The following is a 17,111-nucleotide window of genomic DNA, read 5'->3' on the forward strand; positions in this document are numbered from 1 at the left end:
GGGTATTCCAAGGAGGTCACAGTGCATATGGATCTCAGATTAAACACTTGCAACCTCAATACAACTGCAAAATGTGTTCCAAAATCTCAAAACTGAAAGTTCTGGCCTCTGAAAGTGAACTCATGTTACAGGTCAGCTTTTATGCTGCAGGTGCAGCTGTCAAATCATTCAGTTGCTGAACCCGGCACAATCAGCTGGTGTGTTTGTCGCACGACGTGTAACATGCAGAAAATTTTGCAAAATGGGAAAAGCCTCTCAAAATAGGATTATCCAGGCAGTTAACAAGCTGTTAGCTGCCTTAAGTGGCTCTCCCGCTGCTTGGTGTCTGGTCTGATCGGGACTCGCAGACTTTGTAAATTTGTGTGGAGGCGGGATGGGGGTGGGTTCGCAACCCGCCGTCAATCATTTTCTGTACCCGCCTCCAAACCCCGCCCTCTGAGCGTCAGCAAAATCGCGGCCATAGAGTTGGACTGGAGTCACGTGTAGGCCAAACCAGGGAGGGTTGGCAGGTTCCCTTCCCCGCGGGCATTAGTTGGGTTCTTATGAAAACCTGGCAGCTTTCATAGTTACTTGTTCTGTTGCCAGCCCACAAATTAGCAGATTTATTGAATTCACTTTCACAACTTGACACAATGGGATTTGAATTCATGACCTCTGGGCTGTTCGTGCAGTTCCACTGTTTTAATTAATATAACCAAAGTCACGTTCTGCCTTGGCTGCTGTCCGACCCAATTTGTAAACACATTCAAAGACTTTGGGCCGTATATTCTGATGCCTATGGGTGTGTACGCGCTGTGTACACACCCGTAGGAACATCGGAAATGCCGGTTTCAGGCATGCCAAGCGCATGCGCTGAAAACCGGTTGTTCCGATCTGTCAAGAATGCTCTTGACAGATCGCACAACTGCCCTGGAGAAGGGCCTCTGCGGGTGGAGAGTTCCGCTTTCTGCAGAACCTCCGCCCGCAGAAAACCCTAAGAAATCTTACGCCTGGTAAGGCCTGCTTTTACCAGCATAAGAGTTTTGAAAAAAAGTTTAAAAAAAATGTTTTACTGATTTATAATTTAAAAATACTTTGTAAAAAAAGTAAGTTTATTTATTGCCCCGTAAAAATCTTTAATTATAATTTTTCAAAAAATTACATTGTTTAAAATATTTAATATATTTTAATTTCAACTCATTTTAAAAATGTGATTTAAAGAAAAATGTTTTTAATGTTTTAAAGTGTTTTTGGGGTGATCTCCATTCATATATTTGACAGGTCTATCTGTCAAGTGTATGAAGGGAGATTCCCTTCTCCTATTGGTTCCCCATGGCCCATGTGATCCCAGGGATGCTTGCGAACCGCATGCGCCTCTGGGATACGTCGGCCCTGTGCATTTCAAGTTGGAGAGGCCCAGGAGCGGAAGTATACGCATCTCTGGAGCCCTCGGGTAAGTCTGTAGATTTTTTCCAGATCAGAGGCCTCCGCACGCAGGAAGCCTCTGATCGGAAAATACGGCCCAATAATTGATAGGCTGACCTAACATTTACAAAGGCCCCAAAAATCCGTGTAGCAGAAATCCACGCATTTACCCCTGTATTGTGCCTTCCTGGAATGTCCACCTTGAACTTTCTGTGGTCAGGGTGAGGTTCCCTAATTTGCCTGGAAATAGCAGATGCTTGCACCGCTAGGGGTGCATCTATGATGCCTACCGCAGAGCCTAGTCTTTCATACCGTTAGTGGGCAGTGATAACTCCTGGGCTTTGGCAGAAGTTGGGTGGGAATCCTGGAGTTTACCAACACTCTGGTGAGGGTGCTGGAGTATAGCAGAATTGGCGGGGTGGGGGTGTTGTAATCTGGCATCACTGTGACGTGGGTTTCTGTGTCTTTCAGTTTGCATGATTAGCTTTTATTTAAAAGTATTAGTTGGAAACCTACTGATATTTATCATCCAATTTTTATTCAATAATTTTTAAAAGCACAAGCTGAAATACCGTAAAATGACTTTTCCACTGAGAAGAATAATTTAGAATATTCATAGTTTTTCCTCTCATTCACACACACACAACCATGCCCCTTTTTTTAACTCAATAAAAATGTTAATAAAGCTATTGAAATAATTTTGAAAATGACCAAACATATTATTAGAGAGATAAGACAACAATTGTGGGTGAAATTCTGTGGGGGTTCACCTGCTTGTCTGCCGTAGCTTCAGTGGAGAAACTGGAAACCAAAGAAATGGCCTTTACTCATCTGCCTGTGCCCCTAACATGCCCTGTGCCGTTTGTAGACTTAACTATCCCCTCTGTCCCATAACATCCTCTTCCCCCTCATTCTGTAACATTCCCTACCTTTCACTGTATTCAAAATGCAATTGCGACGCTAAATAGAAGCCACATTTTGTTGTGAAAATGCCCCCTCTCGCAGCAGCTAACACCCCTGTCCCTAAAGCAACAGGTTACCACAATACCAAGGCCTATGCCTAAAATGTCACCAGCAGGAATCGAGCAGGCTGTGGACCAAGCAGCCTTAAAACAGGTCGCTGAGCGGTGGGGACTGGGAGCAGTGGAGAACTGGCCAAGGTGTGGTTGAGAATGGGTGGGATGAGGGCCAAGACCAAGACAAGTGCCAAAGACCAGAGTGCAAGAAAGAAGGGCTGGGTCATGAATGCTTCAGAAACAGGCTGAGGGAGGCAGATTTTGGCCAAGAGTGGGCAAGGGAGGCTGATGGTGATAGAAGCAGCTGCAAGCTTCAAAACATGATTTCACTGCCCCCCCACCACCACCAACTTTCAGCAGTTAGGATAGGGAAGATTTAATTATCTTCAAGCTCTCTATATATAACAGAAAAACAACATGGTGACAGAGCTGGAAGAAAGAGTTCAGAAATTTGCTCCACTGAGCCAAAATGACTAGCATGTGCCATTACACTGTGACACTTGGCATAGCAAAATTGAATGAGAAATGTTGACATAGCAATTCATAATGGTATTGGTTAACAAAAGTGTGATCTAAAATTGTGACAATAGGAAGTAAAATTTGTGGTAAAGGAGTGCACACCCAAAGACTCTTAATATAATATAGTTGGATAATAGCCACATAATGCAAAATGATATGTTTGCAGAACTTTTTGTTTATTAAATAGCAATTGCAATTTGGGACTTGAACACAATGAAGTATAAAGCATCAGCCAAACCAACGGATCCATAGACATTAGCAGACTCCCAAAATAAATGTTCCAAACAACAGGTTATTTTCACTCTCAGAAGAATAGAATATAATTAGTCACCTGGCCGGCACCAGAATAATTCAATTAAAATAGAATCTATCTATGAATCTGAGGAATTGATATGCAATTCTTGCAACAAGCTGAAGTTAATTGGCACACTCTGCATTTCATCCTTGTTGCATTTTGTCTCCTTGGGAATAGCCTTGTATGCAGTGATTTAATTAATCTTTTTTTTCCCTAATGGTTAAATGTAATTTTACAAGGTTCTGTTCATTAAATTCATTTTCAGTTACGCGCTTTATTTCCCCTTCAGTTTCCTGCAACTCATTCCATGCCATCATTGTTGTTCACCCGGATATCGCCTCCCATAATTCACTCTCTGCTAAACATGTTTTCCCTGCAGTTCCTAATCTTGAGATTATAGTATCATAATCAAGTGGATCAGGCTTGCATTAAGGCCTGAGTGGATTATCTTACCTCGGCGTTCAAAACATCACTGTCCCATCATGAATCTCATTGGCATTAACTGTCTTGGGTCAGTTCACAAACTCTTACAATGTTGAGGAGCAGAAGAGTGGTGTATGAACTAAGATGGAAGAGATGGAGAATATATGAAGTGTCTCTTATACACAAGATGTGCATGTTGTGGGCGGGGTGGGGGGAGAGGGGAGAAGAGATTAATTGAAACAAACCAAATCTCTACTTATATGGTAGATATTGTGGCGTACCGATCACAGAAAGGACACAATCCGCTTTTCAGTCCGTAGACTATAAATCAGGCGTCATGCCTTTAAGAAGGATCACACCTTTAAGAAACTAGATCTGCAACATAGTTAAGCCCAGAGCGGGGGAGGAGCAGTCGAAGCTGTGGACTGATGAAAAGCAGTCAGACTTGGTGTAGTCTCTGATGCCATTTTGTGTTCAACATGTAGCCTCAACAATTAAACCTTTTCTGTTGAACCTCTCTGAGTTCAGTATTTTTTGCTAGGAGTACGTAGACTCCTACAATATACTCAATTGCCAGCCACCGTGGTGTACACCATCACTGGCTAAACAAACAGATTACAAATGAATTTTGTTTTCAACTTGGGCAAGTTTAAAAAAAATAAAAGTTCAGTGTTGAATCCGTGATTCTTAAAGTATGATGTTTCCCAATAACTAGACGGAGGCTGTAAATTAACAATCAACAGGTGTTTACTGAAGGAGGGTAGTCTAAAGACTAACAGTGCAGAGGCATGCTCAAGGCTTATATACGTGGTCACTGCCGGTACTACAGTATACAGGAGCTGTAAAAGTAGTTCTCTCTTAAAGGTATATACACTACAATTCCTCCCCTTTTAGATTAACAGTACCCATAACATTCAAATAACAGTTAACACTTTAACATGCACATTAAACTGAAATAGTCCATTTATAGATTCAGTCTTTGGGAGGCTTCCTGATCCTTTCTGGATAGCGCCTTTCCTGAGGTTCTTGTTCTTGGTGCAGAGGCGATTTTGGCCCTCTTTCGTCGGTTAGTTGATCAGTTTCTGGGGTAGGTGCTACCGGTATGTTGGGTTCATCCCCAGGTACGCGAGGCATGGGGTTGACTCATTCCTGTGACGCTAGGATCTGGTCAACATGGCGTCTCACAATGTTCTCCCTGACATCCACTGTGTACATTAGTGGCCCCTGCCGTGTGCATATCGTTCCGGGTTGCCATTTCTCTGTTCGGTAGTCGCGGGCCAAGACTGGTTGTCCTACATTGAAGCTCCTTGTCGGCTTCTCATTGATGTGCTGGAATTGCTTATCCTGAACATTTCTTCGTACATTTGGTCTGAGCAAATCCAGACGAGATCTCAACCTTCGGTTAAAGAACATCATGGCCGGGGTCTGGTTGTGTCGCATTTCTGTAGGCTAACAGGAAATTGTCCACCTTATGCTGTAGTGGAATTTCATCATCGCACATGGCCCTTATCGCCTTTTTAAAGGTTTGTACGAACCTCTCAGCCAATCCATTTGTGGCTGGATGATACGGGGCGGATGTGTAATGCCTTACCCCATTCCTTCTCATAAATTTCTGAAACTCTTCGGACACAAACTGTGGTCCATTATCAGAGCAAATCTGCTCTGGCAAGCCGTTCCTGGCAAATATGGTCCGTAGGACTGCAATCGTTTTCTCTGTAGTGGTGGAGGACATTTTGATCACCTTAGGCCATTTCGAGTGCGCATCCACTGCTATTAAGAACATTGAGTCCACGAATGGACCAGCAAAATCAATATGCACCTGTTGCCATGGAGAGGAGGGCCACTCCCATGGGTGTAGAGGGGCATGTGGTGGTGCATTTTGAACCTTCTGGCATCCTGAGCAGCTCTTTGTTAGGTCCTCGATTTGTTGATCAATCCCCGGCCACCACACATAAGCCCTAGCAAGGCTTTTCATTTTCACCCCTCCCAGATGGCCTTTGTGAAGCTCATTGAGCACTCTCTCCCTTAACTTGGGTGGAATTACCACTCGGGATCCACACATCACTGTCCCCTGGCATACTGACAGCTGTTCTCTTCTGGATGAGAATGCTGGCAACAGTGAGTCGCCATGTGTTGGCCATCCCTTCACCGTCAAATCATATACCCGAGACAGTGTCGGATCATTGCGGGTCTCCTTCTCTATATCCGCGTTAGTTACTGGCAATCGTTCAATTATCGACGAATAAAATATTTCGATAGGGTCCACTGCTGGTGCTTCCTCCGCAGTAGGCAGTGGCAGGCGTGATAGCCCATCAGCGTTTCCATGCTGTTTCGTGCCCTTATACTCTATTTCATATTGGTTCGCCCCTAGAAAAAGGGACCATCTTTGTAGCCGTTGTGCAGTCATCACCGGAATGCCCTTCTTTGGATTAAAGATGGAGACAAGTGGTTGGTGGTCAGTCAGCAAGGTGAACTTCTGCCCATGCAGATAGTGGTTGAATTTTTTTACTCCCCATATTAGGCTGAGGGCCTCCCTGTCAATCTGGGCGTAGTTGCGCTCGGCTGAGGTTAGTGACCGAGACGCAAAGGCTACTGGCCTCTCCAACCCGTCTGGGAATTTGTGTGACAGCACCGCTCCAATACCATATGGTGATGCATCACACGCCAACCGAATTGGTAGTGCTGGGTTGAAATGGGCCAACACCTCTTTTGATGTGATCAATTCTTTGCACTTCTGGAAAGCTCGTTTACATTCATCATTCCACTTCCATGGTACCCCCATTTGCAGTAGGGTGTTCAGTGGGTGTAATACTGTAGACAAATTTGGTAAGAACTTATGGTAGTAGTTCACCAGCCCGAGGAACGACCTCAGTTGTGACACATTTTCCGGTGCTGGAGCCTTGACTACTGCCTCAATCTTTTCAGGGGACTTATGTAACCCCTCTTCATCAATAACGTGGCCACAATATGAGATCTGCTTCTGGAAAAACTAGCAGTTGTGGCGATTAGCTCGTAGCCCATATTCCTTTAATCTAGTGAGCACCTTCTCCAGGTTGGCGAGGTGATCACTCTCATTTTCGCCCGTGACCAGGATGTCGTCCAAATAACACTGGGTCCCTGGAATCCCTTGCAGGACTTGATCCATTGCCCTTTGCCAAATAGCCGGAGCCGATGCTACCCCGAACACCAGCCGGTTGTATTGGTAGAGACCTTTATGGGTGTTGATCGTGAGGTATTGTTTCGAGGCTTCTTCTACCTCCATTTGCAGGTACGCCTGGGCCAGATCAATCTTGGTGAAGCGTTTACCTCCAGATAGCGAGGCAAAAATATCCTCAATCCGTGGAAGTGGATATTGTGCTGTGTGAAGGACTGGGTTCACTGTCACCTTAAAATCCCCACGGATGCAGACCTTCTTTGGTTCCCCAGGCGTATTACTCAATGACGTCTTCATTACAGGAACGATGGGTGTAGCCCGCTCGCTCCAGTCCACTTTGGACAGTACTCTGAACGTTCCAAACCTTCCAGCTCTGCTTCAACGGCTGGTCGGATCGCATAAGGCACCGGTCTGGCCTTAAAAAACTTTGGGCTTGCATTTTCCTCTATTTTAATCATCGCTGTTATGCCTTTTAGTGTTCCGAGTCCCTCCTGGAACACTTCTTGTGCATCAGTTAGCATTTTTGACAGTCGTCCAGGTCTGACGTCATCATCCTTTTTGGCCTCAACCTTCAGTGCCTGTATGGAATGTCAATCTAATTGTATCTTCCGGATCCATTCACGTCCTAGTAGTGGTGGTCCTCCATCTGGCAATACATATAGGTCCATTTTGGGTATTTCCTGGCCTTTGTATATCACATTCACCCTTATTTTTCCTTTGGGGTAGACTTTTTGCCCCGTGTACGTCTTCAAGACAATGTCTGTAGCTTTCAAGGGTATATGTGAGAATAGCCGCTTCTAGTCCCTTTGGTTTATGACTGTTAGGGCTGATCCTGTGTCCAATTCCATTTTCACTTGGACTCCATCTATCTTGAGCGTGACCCAGATAGTCTGGTGATCCTCCATTTTGATTACCTTATGTAGTTTCAGACAACCCAGCTCCTTGCTTCTGGAGTCTGTATCACTTTTCTGTTCGTCTGAACTACTGTCCATCACCTTATGTACCTTTTTGTACTTCTCCTGTGGAGATTTCTTGCTGCTGGTTTTCTTCCCTGACCTGCAGACTCTTGCTATGTGTCCTGCTTTTCCACACTGTCTGCACACTTGGTCCTTGAACCAACAATCCTTCTGGTCGTGTCTTGTTCTGCCGCAGCAATAACACTTCCCTGCTCCATATGACATTTCATTGGTGCCATATTCTTGCGGTCTCCGTTGTATCTCTGCAGCGCCCCGTGCGGCTGCTTCGTGTGATACTGCCATGCTGAAAGCCTTGTCCAGCGTAAGATCCTTTTCTGATAGAAGCCGTTTCTGGGTTCCTTCCCTTTGAAGCCCACACACAAACTTGTCCCTTAACGTATCTGCGAGTCCCATTCCAAACTGGCAGTGTTTCGATAGCTTGCGCAGTTCCGTTAAATACTCAGCATTACTTTCGTCTTTATGCTGGTTCCTTTTGTGGAACTTAAATCTTTCTGCTATCAGCAGCGGTGTGGGGTTTAAGTGGTCCTGTAGGATTTCCACTATGCTTTCGAAATTCTTATCCACTGGCTTCTCTGGGGTTATTAGGTTTCGCAGTAAGCCATAAGTTTTTGCACCCATGGAATTCAACAAAACCAGTGCTTTCCTAGCATCTGGCACTTCATTCGCCTTGCAGTACACCTCAATGTGTTCCACATATGTCGCCCAATTTTCGACTTCATTGTCGAACGCAGTGACACTGCCACTCTTCGGCATCCCTGGGTGTGGTTAAACTGTCTAAAATGGCGTCTCCCACGCTCTCCCTTCTTCTCCGCTGGCACAAAATGGCGTCTCCTGCGCTTTCCTTTCTTCCCACGTTCGCCCTTCTTCTCCGCTGCGGCTTCTAAAATGGCGTCTCCCGCGCTCTCCCTTCTTCTCCGCGGCTCAATGGTGTCTCCCGCGCTTCCTTTCTTTCCCCGCAGACGCTGTTCAGCCCTTGAGCCCTGGCTGCGTTCTGCGCGTTCTCCTGTGCACCTCTCTCATAGCCGCCGCTCGGTCCTGAACCCCGGCTGTGCTTTACCCTCTCTCTCTTTTTGTTTTCCGTCGACGCCGCTCGGCCTTCAACCCCCGGCTGCGCCCTGTGCACTTCACCCTCTCTCTTACCCCGTCGACGCTGCTCGGCCTTTTCTGTGCCGTCAGTCGGCTCCAGCCGCCGCTGTCCGGGAAGGGTCTGCGCTGTACCTGTTGCCAGTCTGTTGCTAGATCGTCGTGGCTGGAGAACCAACCCCAGCTCTCAACAGCCTTCCCTGCGATGTTCACTCTCTGCCAGATGACTGGGCGGTTGCTCGTGGTCGATGCCCGTGCTTCTGGCCTCGACTTTCTTCCACCGTCCTCCCGGAGCGAATCCTTGAAAGGAAATGCAGAGTTGCAGGTAGATTCGAATCGACCTCGTCGCCACTGTTGAATCCGTGATTCTTAAAGTATGATGTTTCCCAATAACTAGACGGAGGCTGTAAATTAACAATCAACAGGTGTTTACTGAAGGAGGGTAGTCTAAAGACTAACAGTACAGAGGCATGCTCAAGGCTTATATACAGGTGTGGTCACTGCCGGTACTACAGTATACAGGAGCTGTAAAAGTAGTTCTCTCTTAAAGGTACATACACTACATTCAGTGTAATGATTTAGAGTTCAAGGTCCAAAACAAAATATGTGCAACATACAGACATATAGACATTTAAAGCCAAGGCCACAGACCACAGGAGTCCAGCATAAACAACTAAGGGACTATGGGGTAGATTTTCATCTTCACCGCCTGGGTGATAATCTGAAATTAACGGCAGTCGGCGACGGAGCTAAGGATTCCGGCGCCAGCATCTGAACGAAATCCACATTTACCTTGTGCGAACCACTCTTCGAGAAGTTGCTTTGAAATGCTGCAGAGTTGTGCGCAGAGTAGTGCCCCACAGATCCCAGGTGCGCACTGCTGTACATGTGCGGAGAGCGCGCTGCTGTACGTGTGCAGAGAGCGCGCCACTGTACGTGTGCGGAGAGCGCGCTGCTGTACGTACGTGGAGAGCGCGCCACTGTACATACGCGGAGAGCGTGCCGCTGTATGTACGCGGAGAGTGCGCCGCTGTACATATGTGAGCCTGGGCTCACATGGGACGCTGTTTCTTTCACTTCCTGACTCTTAGCCAATCAAAAAAGAGGAGATTGCTGATTTTCCCACAACTCATTTTAAGTAATTTAGCAGCCAGAAATGCTACTTTATTAATAAATTATAATCACTGCGCTAGTATTTACTACACAAACCAAGATTTCAACATTAATAGAATTTGATCCAACACTGAAAAGTCTTGAGATACTTTTTACTGAAGGTGTCCTTAAAATCATAAAACTCGATTAGGATGCTTTTTATACAAAGCAGCAGCTGAATTAACAGTGGCCCTTTAATTTTGGGCCATGAAAACATAAACCTATTATTACAGTCTTACAATCCTATCGAATTTGTTTCTCCTCTGTTAGACTAACTAACTTTTGATTAACTTAAATAATCTAAAATCGTGAGTTTAAATGTCTGTTAACATGAGGAAATCATGAAAGTGAATTAAATCCTATCTAAATAGAAGTTGGGAAATAATTAAACCGAAACTACAAAAGGCTTTTGGGCAGCAAGGACGATGACACAAAAAGGCCCTGTTTTAAAAACTTAAACAAATCAAAGTTTCTTTCAAAGTTTGTATCCGTTCAGACACAAACCAGTGCCTCAACGTTATGGGCTATAGTACAACATTAATGCAATTTTCTCATCTCCACCACCACCCCCCACCCTTACGCTGTGCTACAGGCTTCCTGCGCCTGTTTGCACCAGACATAAATATTTTCAGGGTAATTAATACGGACTAGGTGGGCAATTAGCCTAACTTTTCGCCAGCACGTTGATTTCAATGGGTTTGTGAAACGTGCAGCGAAGCCTATGTGCAGTCGGAACGTCACGGATCACAAGTTTGGGATTTAGCACAGGCGGAAATCCCGAACTTGTGGAAAATTTCAACGGCGGTTTGATGGCATATTCCGAGTACACAGTCATACCGACCACGAATTCAGGGCCAGTAGAATGAAAATCAGGTGGGTTCTATAATGGGCGGGCGATAGCTTTGCCAGTTTCCCACCCAGAGAGAGATGAAAATCTGCCCCAATGTCTCCATTATCACATTTAGTCAGTGAGTCAATGGCTAAAAAACTATAAACAGCATACATGGTGCTGGTTAGGTTAAATACGGTATTAAAATGTTTGGTGTGAACAAAATGAAAATGTTAGAAAGATAATGGTCGCAATTTCCTCCGTGGAGGCAGGCTGGCGTTGGGAAGGGTGCTCGGCGGGTTCCGGACCCGCTGCTGGGTCCAGCCGTCCTGCTGACACAATTTTTGGTTAATTGAGCCTGCCGTGTGGGTTACCGCCCTCGTCACAAGGTGCGGGTCTGTTCAGCTGCTCTGCTGACGCGTTGGCAGCTGAAGTATTTAAGGCCCCGTGGGGCCATTTCATATTTACATCTGAAGTCGTTTCTGCTGCTCCTGACTGCTGATGGCGCTCACTATGTCTGCAGAGAGACAGAAGACAGCTCCCCACTTCAATGAGCAATCCCTCCATGCTCTTGTGGAGGGAGTCAGAGGTCGTCGGGAGGTCCTATACCAGAGAGATGGAAGAAGGAAACCTTCTCAGCAAAGGCAGCCTGGCTGTGAATAGCTGAGGAGGTCAGTGCCAGGTTCATGTTCAGATGCACCTCGGTCCAATGCAGGAAAAGGTTTAATGATCTCCTGCGTTCTGGAAAAGTGAGTATAAAAGCACACTTACCTTAATTCTGCTGTGCCTATCATTACATCCCCATCACCCTGCGTTGCCAACCCTCCCCCTGCACATCCTAACTCAACCCAGCATCTCTTGCACCATCAACCATCCCTCTCTCCCTATGTACAGAATCACTTCCCCATCTAACTATGCACCCCTTACACTTGCCCTCAAGGTTATGCAATGACAACAACTAGCAACTCAAAAGGAGGGAACTTGGTAATGGGAACCCACTCCATCATAGTCTCCCTCTAAACATCTGTCCTATTCATTCTATACGCTCATCCCATCACTCACTGAAACTCCACTTCTTTCCCCCATTGCAGGAAAAAAGAGCCCACAATAAGAGGAAGAGGGAGAGAACAGGAGGAGGACCACCATCCGTGGTGCAGCTGACCAATGCTGAGGAGACGGCTCTCGAAATTGTGGGATCGGTGGAACAGCTCGAAGTGGGGGACAGAGATACGGCTCAGTTGAACAACCTGGTGACAGAATGCTTCTCCATCCATCTTTTTTGGCTTTCATGAGTGACACATATGGGATCTGATGTCAATAGAAATTGAATGCTCATCATGTGCACAATGGGATGGGTCTGCAATCTACCTATCACACGTCTAACTCATGTCTGTACTCTCCCACAGGGCCATCAAGAGACCCTCTCCCTACTGTCCAGGTGGAAGAGCAAGACTCCTCAGAGGATGCTGCAGCCTCCTAAGGGAGCAGCGTCGCCAGCAATCAGCACACCCAGCGCAGTGACACACACCTTGCTCGGTCGATTGCGAGATAGAGTAGTGTTGTTACCTGGTGTATCACAACTCATGAGTGAGCAAGAGCAGATGGCAGAGACAGGGACAGCAATGTAGAGTTCTCGTCGGAGGCTGCAGGACGCTCCTAGCTCTGCTCAGCTGCATGAAGACGCTGAGCCTCGGGGCCATCCAGAAAGAGAGCGGTGCTGGTGCTTCAGGAACAAGTGCAGGAGGCTCTGACTGGGTTTGTAACCATGGTGACTGCGAGTGTGCAGAGAATAGAGGAGTCCATCTCAAATATGAGCAATGCCGTGGTGCACGCAATGGCGAATGTAGGTACCGCCATGGAAAGAATGGCAACCTCCACGGAGGACATAAATCGCCAGACTCGTAGCCAGAGAATCACCTGCAACAGCTTCTCTTCCCGCTCCCGCATCGTTACCCCTGGTGTCACCCGAGGATCTATCCTTGGCCCCCTCCTATTTCTCATCTACATGTTGCCCCTTGGCGACATCATCCGAAAACACAGCGTCAGTTTCCACATGTACGCTGACGACACCCAGCTCTACCTCACCACCACTTCTCTCGACCCCTCCATGGTCTCTAAATTGTCAGACTGCTTGTCCGACATCCCATTCTGGCTGAGCAGAAATTTTCTCCAATTAAATATTAGGAAGAACGAAGCAATTGTTTTCTGTCCCTGCCACAAACTCCGTTCCCTAGCCACTGACTCCACCCCTCTCCCTAACATCAGTCTGAGGCTGAACCACACTGTTCGCAACCTTGGTGTCATATTTAACCCGAAATAATCTTCCGACCACATCCACAGCATAACAAAGACCGCCTACTTCCACCTCCGTAACATCGCCCGCCTCTGCCCTTGCCTCAGCTCATCCGCTGCTGAAACCCTCACCCATGCCTTTGTTACCTCTAGATTTGACTATTCGAACGTACTCCTGGCTGGCCTCCCACATTCTACACTACGTAAACTTGAGGTTATCCAAAACTCGGCTGCCCGTGTCCTAACCCGCACCAAGTCCCATTCACCCATCACCCCTGTGCTCGCTGACCTACATTGGCTCCCGGTTAAGCAATGCCTCGATTTCAAAATTCTCATCCTTGTTTTCAAATCTATCCATGGCCTCGCCCCTCCCTATCTCTGTAATCTCCTCCAGCCCCACAACCTCCCGAGATATTGGCACTCGTCTAATTCTGCCCTCTTGAGCATCCCTGATTATAATCGCTCAACCATTGGTGGTCATGCCTTCAGTTGCCTCGGCCCTAAGCTCTGGAATTCCCTGCCTAAACCTCTCCGCCTCTCTTTCCTCCTTTTAAGAAGCTCCTTAAAACCTTCCTTTTTACCAAGCTTTTGGTCACCTGCCCTAATTTCTCCTTATGTGGCTCAGTATCAAAATGTTTTGTCTTATAATACTCCTGTGAAGCACCTTGGGACGTTTTACTACGTTAAAGGCGCTATATAAATACAAGTTGTTGTTGAATGTTTTCAAAACATCTGTTTATAGGTTTCCTGTTACTCCTGGGGACTACACAAAATAAACACATTGACATGAATCAGTCATTCATGAAAGAAAGACTTATGAAATAATACTGAGCGGCCTGCGGGTGACGCTGTCCAGGGAGAGTATAAATACTCGGGCATGGGCCCAGCTTGCGCAGGACATTCTTAGCAGGGACTAGTGAAGGACACAATTAGACCTCCATGTTGTAAAACAGTTGATTAAAGCTTTGTTTAACGCTTAGACCAAGTGCCTAGTAGTTTTCTTACGTCACACATCTTTGGCTTCTAGATTCAGTTAAGTCTATAACCATGCAAGCTAGTGGACTGTGTAAGGATGGATTTCTTCACATCAGAACCACCCAGTAAAATACTGACGAGACGTGCAAGAATTGCCAATCTCTTCAGCAGTTGCTACCACTTTAGTTAAATCTCCCTGTGTTTAATTCTAAGAGCACAAGGGATAATGCAGCTCTAAACATTCGCACCAATCAAAAAGTTCACAGGGATACCAGCAGTAGAGATTCACTCAGCACTGCAGCCTATGGAACTCCCCGGGGCAATTTTGCCAGCCTCTTGTATGAAGACGTTTAAATGCATCACTTGCCCAATCAAGGTTTTTGGAAAGTGCATTAAGCTGTGGAAAATCTGACACTCCATATAATTTCCCCAAACAGAAAATCACAGAAGAGGTAGAGAGCAAGAAGTCAAGCAAGATTTAAAAAAATCAAGGAGAAATCAAACAGAACCGAACGAGAAGCAAAATTAAGAGAACACAGTAAGTTACAAGTGTTATAAGATAATCTTGGATCAAATTTGTTCCAGATATTATAAATGAGAAAGTATGAACACAGTTATTACCATTCCTTCTTGGAGCATTTCTGCTCAAGTGTTTACAAGAAAATTTACAAGAAAAACATCTCAACATGCAGGGAAAATATGGAGACAAAATGCGTGTCTTGAAGGGAAAGTTTGACCATGATGATTGGAGCACTGTGACAAATCAAACTTGAAAAGGATTCCTTTTCAAATCAAAAGGGAAACATCTCATGTTTAGGCAGTGGTGGTGGCATCTGTGTAGAGTGACCATTTTCTAGAAAGAGAAAATTTTAAATAATTTATTGCTAGCTGTTTATCAAGTGAATATTGTTGTGTGTTGATGCCTTTTACCAGGTCGAATGTTGACACAAATGTCCAGGGCCTCCTGGAAGTGGCCTTTATAAAGTGTTTTTCTATTTATATAACCATCCTGTGGCAATATATCAACGGGTGGAAAATTGAATGAAAAATAATTGGGCAGGAGAGGTTTAAGTTGTATGGTGACTTCATACAACATACTGTCTCAACAGAGATAAAAATAAAACTGTAAATGCTGGAAATCTGAAGTTAAAATGCTGCAAGTACGCAGCAGGTCCATCAGCATCTGAAAAATAAAACAGTTTCGCATTTATGTACAGACCCTTCATCAGAACTGCGCATCGACAGCATTTTCTGTATTCTCAGACCTGGGTTCAAATGCAGCCTGGCTATATGGTGTGAAAGTTATTTTTCATACCTAGTTGTTATGGGGCCAATTAATGACCCGGATTTTGTAGCAGGAATAACCGTGAGGCTATCAGCGCTGACCGTTATTACGGAGTAAATTGGACAGCAATTTCCAGCGTCCGCACATGCACAGCTAAACACGAAAATCAGGAAATTGTTGTCCGTTTGCCCGGCTCCTTGCCGCAAGATTCAGCTTTCAAACACATGAAGGGTGTGAAATTGCTGTACTTACCCACTAGATACCCACTAAACGTGCCAGAAAAGGTTAGGGCTGGTCCAATCTAGTGTAAGTGAATTTTTAATGGTGTGATAAGTCTTAATTGCTGCCAAATAACTTCTCTGGCACTGAAAATTAACTTTTGCAAGTGTGGAGTCTCATTCCTTCAGATTTAAAATTTTTTTAAATTTAAATTAAAAAAAAATCTTTTTTCACTTTTTCTTTGTCTCTTTTATCTCTCTCTGAATCCCACCTTTCTTTCCCTCTCTTTATTTCACATAGTGTACATGATTTAACGTTGAATTAAATATACACTTCCTGGTTCAGACTCTGCATGCATCAGTAAAGATTCTTCAATCTGATTGGTTGAAGAGACACGCTGTTGCTTGTCCTGTTCACACAGGTCCCAGATCCCCTGTAGAGGGTGCCGCGCTGTATCAGATGACCGTAAGTTGCCTCGCAAAAGCCCACAAAATGTCTGTGGGTAGCTGTAAGTGCAATGAACGGTGAGCGCCCTTTGTTCACTGCTGACCGCAAAATCCGGGGCCTACATAATTTGGCTAACCTCAATTGAGTTCCTATAAGCTGCAAAGCAACAGTAAAAAGTGGCTCATAAGCTGGAGCTAATGAAATTTAAGACTATAAGGCACCGGGCACAGAGGATGTACAACATAGAATACAACACTGGAGCATTAATGGGACTTTTCCTAATGTGGTGTTCAGAATTGTATCATGTACATAAGAACATAAGAACATAAGAAATAGGAGCAGGAGTAGGCCAATCGGCCCCTCGAGCCTGCTCCGCCATTCAATAAGATCATGGCTGATCTGATCCTAACCGCCAATCCACTATCACAGAACCATCTCCTGAATCTAACAGAATTAGACACACGAAATAGGAGCAGGATCAGGCTACACGGCCCCTGGGCCCGCTCCGCTACCCACAGGGCCATGACCGATCCGACCTGACTAGAAACTACATGATTCAGACTCTGGACACCAAGAAGAAATAGTTTCCTTCCTGAAGCACAGCTACCCATTAAAAGAGCATCAGGAAGCAAAGATCAAGTTGGCCAGGACTTCAGAATGAGCAACAGTCTACAAGAACAAGAAACAACGGGAATACTTTGTTAAAACAAAAGAACGGGTAGCAGTCCAAACAACCCATGGTTTGAGTAGTTGAAAGATCATCAGATATCAACATGGAGTGCAATGAAGCAGTGGAGGCCTGCAAAAGACAAGCTGGCTGAAGGAGCCACATAGCCTCAAAATGACTAACAGATAGAGTGATAGGATGACAACCATCCTTGTTGAGATAAGTTTACTGCTTCCTTAACAAAGTTGAATGATGCTGCTCCACCAGTAGACAACACTTTATTGTTGGGAGACAATTCATTTTTTAAAATTTGTTTATGGGATTTGGGCGTCGCAAGCAAGGCCAGCATTTATTGCCCATCCCTAATTGCTCTT

The 17,111-nt window shown here is 45.4% G+C and overlaps 1 long non-coding RNA gene across 2 annotated transcripts; it reads left to right on the forward strand.

Moving 5' to 3' along the window:
* Window positions 1-11,252: 11,252 nt before the first annotated feature.
* LOC147109172 (uncharacterized) lies at window positions 11,253-14,123 on the forward strand. Of its 2 annotated transcripts, XR_015080182.1 has the most exons (3): window positions 11,255-11,601; window positions 11,944-12,102; window positions 12,259-14,123. It is a non-coding gene; the product is annotated as an uncharacterized LOC147109172 (long non-coding RNA). The 2 variants fall into 2 exon arrangements; XR_015080181.1 differs by having other exon boundaries at window positions 11,253-11,601; window positions 11,944-14,123.
* The last annotated feature ends 2,988 nt before the right edge of the window (window positions 14,124-17,111 follow it).

This window comes from Somniosus microcephalus, chromosome 12 (assembly GCF_052327205.1).
Source record: "Somniosus microcephalus isolate GS21.2 chromosome 12, FLI_Smic_1.0, whole genome shotgun sequence".
NCBI classification, from domain to species: Eukaryota; Metazoa; Chordata; class Chondrichthyes; order Squaliformes; family Somniosidae; genus Somniosus; species Somniosus microcephalus.